Source organism: Lonchura striata, chromosome 23, assembly GCF_050655825.1.
Source record: "Lonchura striata isolate lonStrDom1 chromosome 23, ASM5065582v1, whole genome shotgun sequence".
Lineage (NCBI taxonomy): Eukaryota > Metazoa > Chordata > Aves > Passeriformes > Estrildidae > Lonchura > Lonchura striata.
This window is the reverse complement of record NC_140725.1, coordinates 7,367,386-7,380,956: the sequence shown is the minus strand read 5'-3', so window position 1 is coordinate 7,380,956 and position 13,571 is coordinate 7,367,386. Positions and strand designations below refer to the sequence as shown.

The window sequence follows — 13,571 nt, the reverse complement described above, 5'->3', positions numbered from 1 at the left end:
CTATGTAAGAACAAGAATATTTCGTGCCAAGTGACAAACTGAACCTATATTAATGGATTATTTATCTGTGTGTGTGCTCCCAGCCCAGTTCACAGTGATATCAACAGGCAGAGAATGATAAAAGTAATAATCCCAGATATCAATAATGCTATCTCCAAAACCCTGCTGCACAAAGATGTCTGCAAGGCATTTTCACTGCTCAGAGCATCCCCCATCCATGCCCAGGGGCTAAACCAAAGCTCAAGGGAATTTTAGGCCAAAAAAAATCGGATTTTTCTGTGGAATTTGCTCAGCACAGGAGCTGTCAGTGAGAGCAGCACGTGCTCGAGCAGACAGAGCTCCATCACTTCAGGTCGTGCAGAGGCATTTCTGTCTCGCTTCAACCTCAGGGATATTTTTAAAATTTATTTATCTATTTATTTATTCATTTATTTATTTTTCACATAGACTTTTTGTTGGTTTTGTTGCTGTCCGAAAACCACCAGCCAAAAGCAAAACACAGAATGAGATTTTCATTGTGTCCGGGCGTGGATTTGAGCTGATTCCTGTGGAGTGATGCAAATTTGAGTGGTTAATTTTTAGAAATAGGCGGGAGATTTATCTCAGCTGCTCAGACAGCTTTAAAAAGTTAAAAACATACAGGAAAAAATACACAAAAAATGAATATAGAAGCGATAGGGACCTGGATTTTGTCTTTGCTGAGTGGCACGATGTGGAGCTGTGTTTTACGAGACCACAGAGAACGAGGCGCTGATTTTTATTTTTCCTTTTTTCCCTTCATTTGCCCAATCTGTGGGGTTTTTAGGGAGTTTTCCCATCCCATGTGATCTTTAGGGAGTTTCCCCATCCCCTGTGGCTCCCGGGATGCGGCTGGGAAGCGCAGCAAGGGCGGGCAGGGCAATAATTGCAATATTTGATCCCGCTGGAGCTCGGGCCCTTCTCTGTTCCCAGAGTGTTTCCTCTGGCACGGGCTCGCCGGAAAATTCTTTCTGGCACTGCTTTGGATTCGATCCTGGAATAATCTCCCGGAGGAAGTGGCGGGAGGCCAAGCGGTGAGCCAAGGAAAACGAGGGGTCGGGATTAACCCTTTCAGGGCACCGAGCGCACCCCTGGGGAGTTGAGCCCAGGGAAGATTGGAAGATGCAGAGGTTAAAACAACCTCGAGCTGCGGGTTTCCTCCTGCACCATTCCCAGGGAATCAGGGCTTTTGTGTTCCCGGTTTGTGGCCAAAATTAACTCGGAGCTGCCCGGAGAGCTTGTTCAGGCCAGATCTTTGCCATACATACATGATATATATGTATACATTGCACATATTATACATTATACTTATACATTAAATGTATTATACAATATACATATTTATACATGTATACACAGATACATTATATATATCTATATATATATATAGATATACACACACATATATATATTGTCATATATACATTGGCAATATAGACATGATATATAATTATATATTACACATATTATACATTATTCTTATGCAGTGTACATATTTATACATGTATACACATACACATTTTTATATATATCCATATATACATTGTTTTTTTGGTGTTTTGGGGTTGTTTTTAAGGAGCTGTCTGTGACAATGGTGCTAAGTCTGATGGGTATACCTATTACACATACTAATACATGAATACACATATACATTATATATAAATATATATATTGGTTTTTGTTTTTTTGTTTTTTTTTAAGGAGCTGTCTGTGACAATGGCGCTAAGTCTGATGGGTATAAATGTTACACATATTTCTACATTAATACACATATACATTATATATATATAGCCATATATACATAGGTTTTTTGGGGTTTTGGGGATTTTTTAAAGGATCTGTCTGTGACAATGGCGCTAAATCTGATGGGTTTTGTCTGATGGGTATAAATATTATATATATTTATACATGAATACACATATACATTATATCTATATATATAGCAATATATATATATTTTTTTTAAGGAGCTGTCTGTGATAACGACACTAAGTCTGATGGGTTTGGTCTGATGAGTATAAATATTATATATATTTATACATGAATACACATATACATTATATCTATATATATAGCAATATAAACTTTTTTTTTTTAAGGAGCTGTCTGTGACAATGGCGCTAAATCTGATGGGTTTGGTCTGATGGGTATAAATATTATATATATTTATACATGAATACACATATACATTATATCTATATATATAGCAATATATACCTTTTTTATTGTGGTTTTTTTTTGTTTGTTTTGTTTTGTTTTTTTGAGGAGTTGTCTGTGAGAATGGCACTAAGTCTGATGGGTTTGGTCTGATGGTTAAAAATATTATATATATTTATATATGAATACACATACACATTATATATATATATATATATATATATATATATATATATATATATATATATATAATTTTTTTTTTTTTTTTGAGGAGTTGTCTGTGAGAATGGCGCTAAGTCTGCTGGTTCCTCCCTTTCATTTTTGTCATCGTGCCGCCTGGCCGGGCAGGCTGTGATTCCTGGGAGCGATATCTCACCGGGAATGAATGGCAGCAGGGAGACAAAGAGCCGCCTTTGTGCGCTGATGAATTAGCAGAGCATGTGGGTGGCTGCTGAGCAGCTCCCCTCCCGCAGCCTCTGCCACCCAGCTCAGCTCTCCTGCTCTTTTCCTCTGGAAAAAACGGGAATGCACCGCAAACCAAGGGGCTCGGGCAGAAAATGCTCCCCCGATAAATTCTCAGGTGCTGTTCAAGGTCTTGAAGGGAGCGGGATCCGGGTTAATTTAATAAATGTTACCATGATCATCTCACAGCTTCCTCCGCTTTCGCTCGCGGTTACATCCACGAATAAAGCGCCCGGAGCTGCGGGTTTGCTGCAGGAAATGCTAAAATTGGCGTTGGATCATTCCCACCCGTGCCCGGTGTCCCAGCTCCGCCCCGGTGCTGTCCCAGGTGGTCCCGGGCCCGTGCCAGGTGTCCCCTGCCTGCAGGGTGGCACTGCCCCGGCAGGGTGGCACCCCGGGGACTCGGCCGGAGCAAAACCCACCGCTTCTCCAGAGCTGAGCCGCTTTCAGCGGAGGGTGCTGAGCCTCTGCTCCTCCCCTGGCGTGCAAATCCCCCCTTCCCTCCCCTGCCTTCCTCCCTCTGAACCCCTCTGGCCAGGAGTCCTGGGGGGCTCAAGGTGGGAGAGGCTAAACCTGGCCTAAAACCCAACAAACCTGGCCTAAAACCCAGCAAACCTGGCCTAAAACCCAACAAACCTGGCCTAAAACCCAACAAACCTGGCCTAAAACCCAGCAAACCTGGCCTAAAACCCAACAAACCTGGCCTAAAACCCAACAAACCTGGCCTAAAACCCAGCAAAGCCTCCCTTTCCTCCCATGTCCTGCTTTCACCAGGATTTCCTGGGGCTGCAGCCCTAAACCTGGCTTAAAACCCAACAAAACCTTCCTTTCCTCCCATGTCCTGCTTTCACCAGGATTTCCTGGGGCTGCAGCCCTAAACCTGGCCTAAAACCCAAAAAACCTGGCCTAAAACCCAGCAAAGCCTCCCTTTCCTCCCATGTCCTGCTTTCAGCAGGATTTCCTGGGGCTGCAGCCCTAAACCTGGCCTAAAACCCAACAAACCTGGCCTAAAACCCAACAAACCTGGCCTAAAACCCAACAAAACCTCCCTTTCCTCCCATGTCCTGATTTCAGCAGGATTTCCTGGGGCTGCAGCCCTAAACCTGGCCTAAAACCCAACAAACCTGGCCTAAAACCCAACAAAACCTCACTTTCCTCCCATGTTGTGCTTTCAGCAGGATTTCCTGGGGGCTGCAGCCCTAAACCTGGCCTAAAACCCAACAAAACCTCCCTTTCCTCCCATGTCCTGATTTCAGCAGGATTTCCTGGGGGCTGCAGCCCTAAACCTGGCCTAAAACCCAACAAAACCTCCCTTTCCTCCCATGTCCTGCTTTCAGCAGGATTTCCTGGGGGCTGCAGCCCAAACTTGGCTCTGCCCTTGCCCTTCTCGAGGTTTTCCCCTGCTGTTTTCTGTGGAATAATTCTGAATCTCTGCCCCATGGAAGCCCCCGTGGCCTCCTCGCTGTCCTGCCCACACCTGCCTTGCTCCCCTAAATCAGCCTTCTCCAGGAAAGGGAATATGAATAAAGCAAGAGGACAAAACCAGCTGATTTTGGGGAGACCCTGGGGGGAAGTCATCCCTTGGGATTTAATTTTTTGAGGCCAGGCACTGCCTACTTTCCCTGGATAGATTTTTTTTTTTTTCTTTTTTTTTAATATTTTCTGTGTCCTCCAGCACCCAGAGATGGGTTGGGACAGGCACAGACCCCCAAGGAGGGATCCTGTGGGCATTTCCCCCATTCCTTCACCTCCCAGGGCTGTCATTCCTTTCTCTCAGCCAGGAAAGGAACATCTGGTTGCAGGAGGAGCCCTGGGAGGTGTCACGGGCTCAGTGCTCACTCCTGTTTCCTGCTTTCCTCCAGCTTTTCCAACAGCTGCTCTTATTCAACCACAAACTCTGCACATCCAGCCCCAGAAATCTGGAATTTTTATCCGCTCAGCCTCCCAGTCACCTCCAGAGCTCAGGGATCGAGGAGTGCTGTGAGATTTAGGACCTTGGGTTTGGAGCTGCTGCTGGAATGGCAGCACTTGGTGGCACAAAGAGGCAGCAGAAAATTCAGCCAAAGGGAATTTTAACGCACAAGTCCCCGCCAGGACAATTTTGGGGTTTTTTTGGGGTTTTTTTGGGGTTTTTTTGGGCTACTTCCAGCCCTGGGTATTGCAGCCTGTGTGAGAAAAGCTTAGAAATGGCTGAGAAGTTGCAATACAGGAAGTAAATCAATTAAATACTTATTTAATAACACATTTAATGGCCATTTAATCACCAGGAGCACGTGCTTGGAGCAGTCACCCCTCCTTCCCTCCTGAGAATGCTCCAAGCAGGGAAATCCCTCCTTGGAACCTGTGCGTGGAGTACCCAGATGTGCAGACAAACAAATTCCTCTCATTTTTATCCCCAAAAATTCAAATTGCAGGTGCACTTTGCACAGTCAGAGCTCAGCAGCCTCATTTCCCACCTTGGGAGTTCATTCCCAGAGCAGATCCAGGTGCAGGAGAACTCAAATGTGGCCAGTCTGTGGGGAAAGAGTTTAAACCTGGCTTAAAACCCAAAAAACCCTCCCTTTTTCCCATGACCTGCTTTGAGCAGGATCCTCCTGGGGGCTGCAGCCCAAACTTGGCTCTGCTCTGGCCCTTCCTGAGGTTTTTTCCTGCTTTTCCAGCCACTGGTGCTGTTTTCTGTGGAATAATTTTGAATCCCTGCTCTCCTCTGCCATGGAAATCGCTCTCGGCCTCCTCGCTGCAGAGCCAGGATCAAAGAGAGACAAAAGGAAAATGCTTTGCTCCTCTGGGATAATCTCCTGCCCCAATCCTTAGAGGAAAGGGAGGGAATTCAGCCAAAAATAACGAGCTTGGAATGAGGGAACCGACCTGGGTGCTCATTTCACCCTTCCCTCCTGTGGCCTGGTGTTCTGGAGAGATTTGATTGATGGTCAGTGCAGATCCAAACCAACCTGTGCATCTCAAAGAGACCTTCCAGACCATCGAGTCCAGCCCAGCCCCAGCCCCTCAACTCAGCCCTGGCACCCAGTGCCACATCCAGGCTTGTTTCAAACACACCCAGGGATGGTGACTGCACCACCTCCCCGGGCAGCCATTCCAGAACTTTGTCACTCTTGCCATGAAAAACTTTCTCCTGACACCCAGCCTGGATTTCCCTGGGGCAGCTGAGGCTGTGTCCTCTGGTTCTGTCAGCTCCTGGAGAAAGAGCCCAGCCCAGCTGGGCACAGGCACCTTTCAGGAGCTGCAGAGAGCGCTGAGGTCACCCTGAGTCTCCTTTTCTCCAGGCTATTTCCACTGGATGGGTGGGAACGAGCTGCTCCCTGTTCTCTTCTCCAGATGGGAGGTGCCACAGGGGTGTCCCAACTCCTTTCACGTCCCACGTGGGCAAGGGCCAGGTAAAAGTGGTGATCCTGAGCATGAGCAGAGCAGATTTTGGGAAGGGAGACTGTGGAATCGTGCAGTGGTTTGAGGTGGAAGGGACCTCAGAGCCCTTTCCAAGCCAAAGTTGGAAATTCCCACCCCCTGCCACGATCAGGGCACCTCCCGCTCTCCCAGGCGCTCCGAGCCACCTTGGGCACTTCCAGGGAGGGACAGGGACATTGTCCAGCACGGTGCCACGGGGTGTGGCACAGCTGAGGCTACGGTTGTGGCAGGAACCCTGACGGCTGTTGGCTCTTTGAGGAGCATTCCAGGCGGGAGGAGAGGCGGGGATCACGGAGTGAGCCTGTTCCACCCACAGAGACCAGGCCTGGGACAAGCCTGGCTCAGGGAGAGCAGCTGGGGCTGCTCCAGGTGCTCAGGGCCCTGCTGCTGCTCTGCTCTCCCCCTCACCTGGCTCAGGTGTTCCTGAGCCCAGAAATCCATGGAGGAGCAGGGATGTGAGCACTGGAGCCTCTGGAGGGCCTGAGGCTGCTCAGGCTCTCCTACGCACCTGGCTCAGGTGTCCTTGACGTCAGAAATCCATGAGGGAGCAGGGACACAGCTGGATGACCACAGCTGTGACCACTGGAGCCTCTGGAGGCTCTCAAGCCCTCTCCCTAATCTGGCCTTGAGGTCAGAAATCCATGAGGGAGCAGGGAAAAGCTGGATGACCCCAGCTGTGACCACTCGACCCTCTGGAGGGCCTGAGGCTGTTCAAACCTTCCCCTCAACTGGCTCAGGTGTCCTTGAGGTCAGAAATCCATGGAGGAGCAGGGATGACCCTGGCTGTGAGCACTGGAGCCTCTGGAGGGCTTGAGGTTACTCAGGCTCTCCCACTCACCTGGCTCAGGTGTTTGAGGAGCTCAGACATCCAGGAGGAGCAGGACACAGCTGGATGACCACTGGAGCCTCTGGAGGCCCTCAAGCCCTCCCTCTCACCTGGTTCAGGTGTTATTGAGGTCAGAAATCCATGGAGGAGCAGGGAAAAGCTGGATGACCTCAACTGTGACCACTGGAGCCTCTGGAGGGCCTGGAGTTGCTCAGACTCTCCCATTCACCTGGCTCAGGTGTCCCAGAAATCCAAGAGGAGCAGGACACAGCTGGATGGCCCCAGCTGTGACCACTGGAGCCTCTGGAGGGCCTGAGGCTGCTCAGGCTCTCCTACACACCTGGCTCAGGTGTCCCTGAGGTCAGAAATCCATGGAGGAGCAGGGATGACCCTGGATGTGACCACTGGAGCCTCTGGAGGGCCCCAGGAGTGGTTGCAACCTGCCAGGAGCCTCTCAGGTGTCCTCAGCCCATCGCTTGTCCCCGGCTCTGCCAAGTGTCCCCGAGTTTTGTGGGAGACCGGAGGGATGCGGGTGGTTTGTGACATCTGTGAAGGGCAGCAGGAGAAGGAAAAACCCTTTTTTGTTCTCCTCTTGCCTTCCTGGTGGGGTAGGAGTGGTGGAAGGGCAGGGGAGAGCCAAGGAGGTCGTGGTGGATGGAGAGCTCGGCTGGACAATGCGGATGGGCAGGAAACAGCTCCAGGAGAGGAGAAGGAGCTGGGCAGGAGAGCCAGCCAGATTAAATCCTCTTTCTTCATTTTACATCATTCTTGGGGAAAATATCCGATTTCCTGAGGTACTAAAGGAAAACTTACCTGGCACCTTACGTGGTGCCAATCTATTTTATTCCCTTTAATGGTTACTCACGTGACAAACCTTCCCGTAAAAGTAATCAAATTTTTCCAGAGGATCCGGTACAAGCTGAAGAAGTTGTTCTGTTCGGATTTTTTAATTAATTCAATCGATTTCTCTATAAAACTGGACAATTTGTGGAGCATCATTAGTCTCTTAGCTTTCCTTCTCCACAAATGTTATTTTCTTGAATTAAAAAAAAAAATATATAAAATTCTGGGGTTTTTTTTGCTTATATTCAGAACACAAAATGATGTCTGCTCATGATTCTGGGACTCTGGGAGGGAGCTGGATCTGCTGCTGGAGGTGGGGCAGGGTTTGGTGGCTTGGGCAAGGAGGAAACCCAGCATTCCTTCTCGCTGGGAATGAGCCTGGGACTGAGAGCAGAGCTGAGCTCCTCAGGCCCTGCAGAGAAGGCACGGCCCAGGTTTTATTGCCTCTGGAAGAGCCCGCAGACACTTGGCAGGAGAGCCCAGAAAATCAGGAGGTAAATGCAAACTGCAGGTCCCGTGGTGAAATCCTGGGTTCTCTCCTTCTCCCAAACTCCAGGAAAAGTCTTTTAGGGCAGGGAAAAAAATATTACAAATGAGTTTTCAATCTTCTGTTCCAGTCCAGGGGCTCCTACAAGGATTTTGATGCAGGAAATGTTTCCTTTGGTGCTCGCTGGATAGACTTGTAATTTTTGGAGTGCTGGAGGTCACAGAGGGGAAGGAGACCCAGAGCCCTCTCCTGGCACAGGCTGAAAGGACAGCAGGAAAAATGGAACAGCTGGAAAAATAAAATAGCTGGAAAGATAAAACAGCTGGAAAAATAGCCCAGGGATGGGATGGGATGGGATGGGATGGGATGGGATGGGATGGGACGGGATGGGATGGGATGGGATGGGATGGGATGGGATGGGATGGGATAGGATGGGATGGGATGGGATGGGATAGGATGGGATGGGATGGGATGGGATGGGATGGGATGGGATGGGATGAGCAGGAGGAGGGAAGGCAAAGACACAGGTGGAACTGAAAGCAAAGTCCCAAGTTGATTTAGAACCCAAATTTAAATGGTGAGAGGGCTGTGGCTGATGCAGGTGGGAAAAATAAAAGTGGGTTTGGGTCGTGGCTGCCCTCTGGTCTGCCCCAGCCCAGCTCAGGGGTGAGGACAGCCTGGTTGGGGTGAGGTGGGAGATGAATTCTTAGCTGAGAATTGGCCTGGGCAGCTCAGCAAAGGAGGGGTTGGAAGGCAGGGCAGGAGGTGCCCGTGGAGTTTTTCTGGATTTCCTTCCTGGTGTAGGTTGGATATTAGGAAATGTTTTTCATGGCAAGAGTGACAAAGTTCTGGAATGGCTGCCCGGGGAGGTGGTGCAGTCACCATCCCTGGGTGTGTTTGAAACAAGCCTGGATGTGGCACTGGGTGCCAGGGCTGAGTTGAGGGGCTGGGCTGGGCTGGACTCGATGGTCTGGAAGGTCTCTTCCAGCCTGGTGATTCCATGAATTCTGTGATTCTCTGAATTCTGTGAGCAGCAGCACCGGGGGACACACAAGTGATGATCTGATCCCCAAAGCACGATCCCCAGCACTCCCAGAGCAGAGCTGAGCTCATTCCCACCTTCCCACCTCAGGGACATCAAGAACTCATCTTCAGGGGTGTGGGACTGAGCTCAGCTCTTCTCTCAGCCCTTTTTTGTTTTCCCAAAAATGTCCCCAAGGCTGGGGATGGCTCCGGGGCTGTGCCGGGCTCAGGAGCATTTTCCCCCTTGCTGCTTAAAAGCTTTGTGTGATCTCAATGTTGTCCCTGGGATCTGCCTTGTCCCTGCCGTGTTCTCCATCCATGGATGTGTCACTCCTGGAAGCCTCTGGTCACTGTGGGGTGTCCATGCTCTGTCCCACACCCGGCTGTCCCAAGGATGTCACAGTCTGAGCCACTGTTGGGTCTCTGGAGAACATCCCTGAGCTGGCCTGGAGCAGGTTCCGTGTCCTCCCTGAGGTGGAGATTGTTGTGTAATGGCTGAAATTCCAATTTTGGCTGCATTTGTGCCTTGCCTATAAATCCAATGGGTATGGATAAAACCAAGGTTTAGCTCTGATCCATGAAGTACGAACTCTTCTGTGCCACCAAGGTGTAAATCCCCTTTAAAAAGAAAAACATGGAATTATTGAGACTGGGAGAGACCTCCAAGATCATCCAAGACAACCTGGAGCTGAATCCCAGCTAAACCCTGTTCTCCAGTGCCACATCCACAGGGATTTGATGCTTCAGGGATGAGCACTCCAACCCTCCCTGGGCAGTTCCAAGGCCTGAGCCCCTTTCCATGGGGAAATTCCTGCTGCTGCCCACCCTGAGCCTGCCCTGGCCCAGCCTGAGGCCGTTCCCTCTCCTCCTGTCCCTGTTCCTGGAGCAGAGCCCGACCCCCCGGCTGTCCCCTCCTGGCAGGAGCTGTGCAGAGCCACAAGGTCCCCCTGAGCCTCCTTTTCTCCAGGCTGAGCCCCTTCCCAGCTCCCTCAGGGATTCTCCAGCCCCTTCCCAGCTCCCTCAAGGATTCTCCAGCCCCTTCCCAGCTCCGTTCCCTGCCCTGGACACTCTCCAGCCCCTCAGAGGCACCAGGGTTTTCATAAATTAAACTTCCCCATTCTGAGAACACCCCAGAGGATTTTGCTTTCTCCATTCCTGGAAAACCCTCGGGTTTTGAGCACTTCCAGCATTCCTGGGCCTGTGCAGAGCTGCAAAACCTTGTCCAGTCCCGAGGTGCAAAGAGCTGGGAACAGAAGGACTTGGGGCAGAAGATGCCAGTCCTTCTCCAGCCCTCACATCCCCTCCTTCCACGCAAAATGGGGCTGGGTGGGAGAGGTGAGTGGTGCAATTTGTACAGAGGTGATGAATTGCGGATGAAAAATTAAACTTTGCAACTCTAATAAAGATTTGTAGGGAGTGGGTTTGTTTATTCACAGCGCTGTGGACGCATGTTGGGACTCATTGCTCTTTAATGTACATGCGCACCTCTGAGAACTCTCGATCCTTTTTTATTACTTTTACTAATTTCTATATGTATAGAATTTCACAATAGGTTAATGTATATTTATTTTGCTGATTTTACATTACACTTACAGCTAGTTGTACTCAGTTTTTGTTAGAAAGTACAGAAAGAACTCCTGGATCACTCTGCCTTGTTTCTTTCAAGGTCTGAGGAGACTTTCTTATTTCTTATCTTTTAGTGTAGAAATTTGAATTCTTTTTTCTTAGCTAGGGTAGTTTTGCTAAGGTTGCAGTCAACTAAACAGCACATTTAACAACCTTAAAATAGCGCATTTCACCTAAATCCAAATAGATTTCTACCCTGTTAATTTTTCACTCTGTCTCAGTGACAATCCTCAGGTGCTTCCCAAAGAGATAAAAACCTTCCCCTCATGTTCTCCTCACCTCCAGCATCCCAAACTCCTCCTGCTTCCCCTGCCCAGCTCTGAGCCAGGTCATTTCCCATCCGAGAGTTCCATTTTCCTGGAAAATGTGTGATAAATGAATGTGTTGTCAAAAATAAACGAACACAAGGAGGGATCCTCCCCTGGGGTTGGGGCTGCTCCCACCCCTGCCCTAGGGGTGTCTCGGAGGAATTTGGACTTTGCTGCTGATGGAGGCAGCTGGAATCTTTGGATGGAAATGGAAAGACTGATCCAACATCAAGACAAGGAAAATCATGGCTGGGTGAAGGAAAATTCACCCTGAGAGCACAGGAGGGTGAGATCTGACTCGGGGCAGGGCATTTAGGTCGCAGGGAGTCAAACTCTGCATCCAGAGCTGCCCTGGGGTGCCACATTTTGGGTGTGATGTGGTGCCCGGGCCGTGGCTGAGTGCTGGCACACCCTGGGCACTGCCAGGGCTGTTTTATAGCCTAATTCGGGTGAAATCCTGCCCATTGCAGATATCTGTGGGACGTTTTTATCCCTCCAGATGCTACAGACGCCGCTCAGTGCTCCTTTGGGGCATCATCTGTGCTGCCAGTTCCCATAACAACTTGTGAATTCAGCACCGCAAAGCTGCTTTTTAATTATTATTTAAAAAAAAAAAAAAAAAAAAAAAAGGAAGAAACCCAGCCCAAATTCTCTTGTCTTTTGTCAGCTCCTGAAGCACTCGGATCCCTGGCAGGCTGCCTCTTCTTTTCTCCTCCTCTTTTCCTTGTTTTCCATGAAAAGGAGCCTGGGCTTACACTGAGAAGGGCCATTGCCATTATTTGTAAAGAAAAAGGAATATTGCCTATCCAGCTTTGCAGATACTGGGCCTTGGCAAACACGGAGAGTGGAAGGGAGGGGGATGAAAAGGTCTGGGTGTGCTGGGTGCTGATTTGGGTGATGGATTGGGCTCTTCAGCATCTCCCTGACAGCTTTATTTAGAGCTTCTCTTAGCGCCGGCCTTCCCCAGGCAGTGCCACTCATTCCTGGCACTCCAAAGGAGTTAAAACCGAGTTTAAAGGCAGGAAGGGGATAAATACCAGCGATAAAACTCCCACCGGCAGCACCACTCCCTCCCCTGCCCTGGGGGTCTCTGCAGAGGAATTTGATTTTTTTCCTGGTGATGGAAGCAGTTGGAGGATTTAGATGGACCTGGAAAGGCTGAGCCCAACATCCAGACAAGGAAAATCACGGCTGGGGTGAACTAAGACTCCAATGTTTTGAGTCCTGAGCTCAGCAAGATGAGAATTGAGGTAGGAGACATGGGGAGGGGATTTTAGGGTGTGTAAAACATGGGAGAATCTTTGGGGAGAACGTCCAAGTAGTTTATAACTCAACATTTTCTGTGTGGACATTTAGAGCCCACACTGACCATTACCAAGGAATAAAAATTATCATTTAGTAATTATGATAAAAATTATGATAAAATCAGAGATTGCCATCCCTGTTCTTATGAGTTCTTTGTCCTCACTGAGATTTCCTTGCCCAGGTTTAAAAAGTTATTTTTAATTCACCATCTTGAATGGAAGGCACTAAAGGATGGGCAGCACTTTGTGCCACTGCTTTTCTCTTCCTTTCAGAGAATTCCAGGATGTTTTGGGTCAGGAGGGACCATAAATCCTATCCCATCCCACCCCTGCCATGGCAGGGACACCTCCCACCATCCCAGGCTGCTTCAAGCCCTGTCCACCCTGGCCTTGGGCACATCCAGGGATTAAAAAAATATTTTTTTCCCATAAAAACACAGTGAAAAGTGGTCTGAATTCAGCCTTACAGCTGCTGAGGGCCATCTGATGTGACTTTGAAGCTGCAGACAGAGAAATTCTGCGGATGTTGGCACCCAAGGAATTGGAATTGTGTTGGGATGGAAACATGTGGCAGCATCTGAGCTGGGAAGGGGAAATACAAGGGGGGCTGTGGGCAAAACCTGTGCTCTGGGCAGTTAATTGCTGGGGTTTATAATTAGTAGCCATGCCAGATTTTAATGCAGTGCTCAGTCTGCGCAGTGGAAGGGTTAAAATCCTGAATTTATCTGAGGGCCATCCATCCACCCTCTGCCAGGCATGAATTCCAGGGTTTGGTGCTTTTAAGGACAATGCACTGCTGCTGAGGAGGAGGAATATTCCCATTTGAACTCAATTATCTGGCAATTTCGGTGCAATTGCATGAAAACAAAATTAAAGCTACATTAAGGTTCTGTAGATATTGGGTCGACCTTGCTGATATCACTGGCCTGAGTTTTTTGGCTTGTTCACCCAGGAGCAGAACAAGACAGAAAAATTACACAAAAAGAAAGGAAAATAACATTTTCATGGATGTAAATCCCAATTTTTGAACATAATGGGATAAATCAGGGTCGTGGGGCCAGCCATGATCTTGGCACTTTGCAAATAAACCTCCT

General features: G+C 48.9%; 1 protein-coding gene across 7 annotated transcripts in view; it reads left to right on the top strand.

Annotated features, from left to right (window-relative positions):
• The window catches only part of HIVEP3 (HIVEP zinc finger 3), a 287,982-nt gene that overhangs the window by 104,468 nt on the left and 169,943 nt on the right, over nucleotides 1-13,571 (top strand). The window contains exon 1 of one of the 7 annotated variants that reach the window (XM_085559876.1): nucleotides 9,374-12,423. The exons of the other annotated variants lie outside the window; for them this stretch is intronic. The gene's annotated coding sequence lies outside the window, so the exon portion shown is untranslated. Of the gene's footprint in view, nucleotides 1-9,373; nucleotides 12,424-13,571 lie in introns of those variants that run through there. 7 annotated transcript variants of the gene reach the window in all.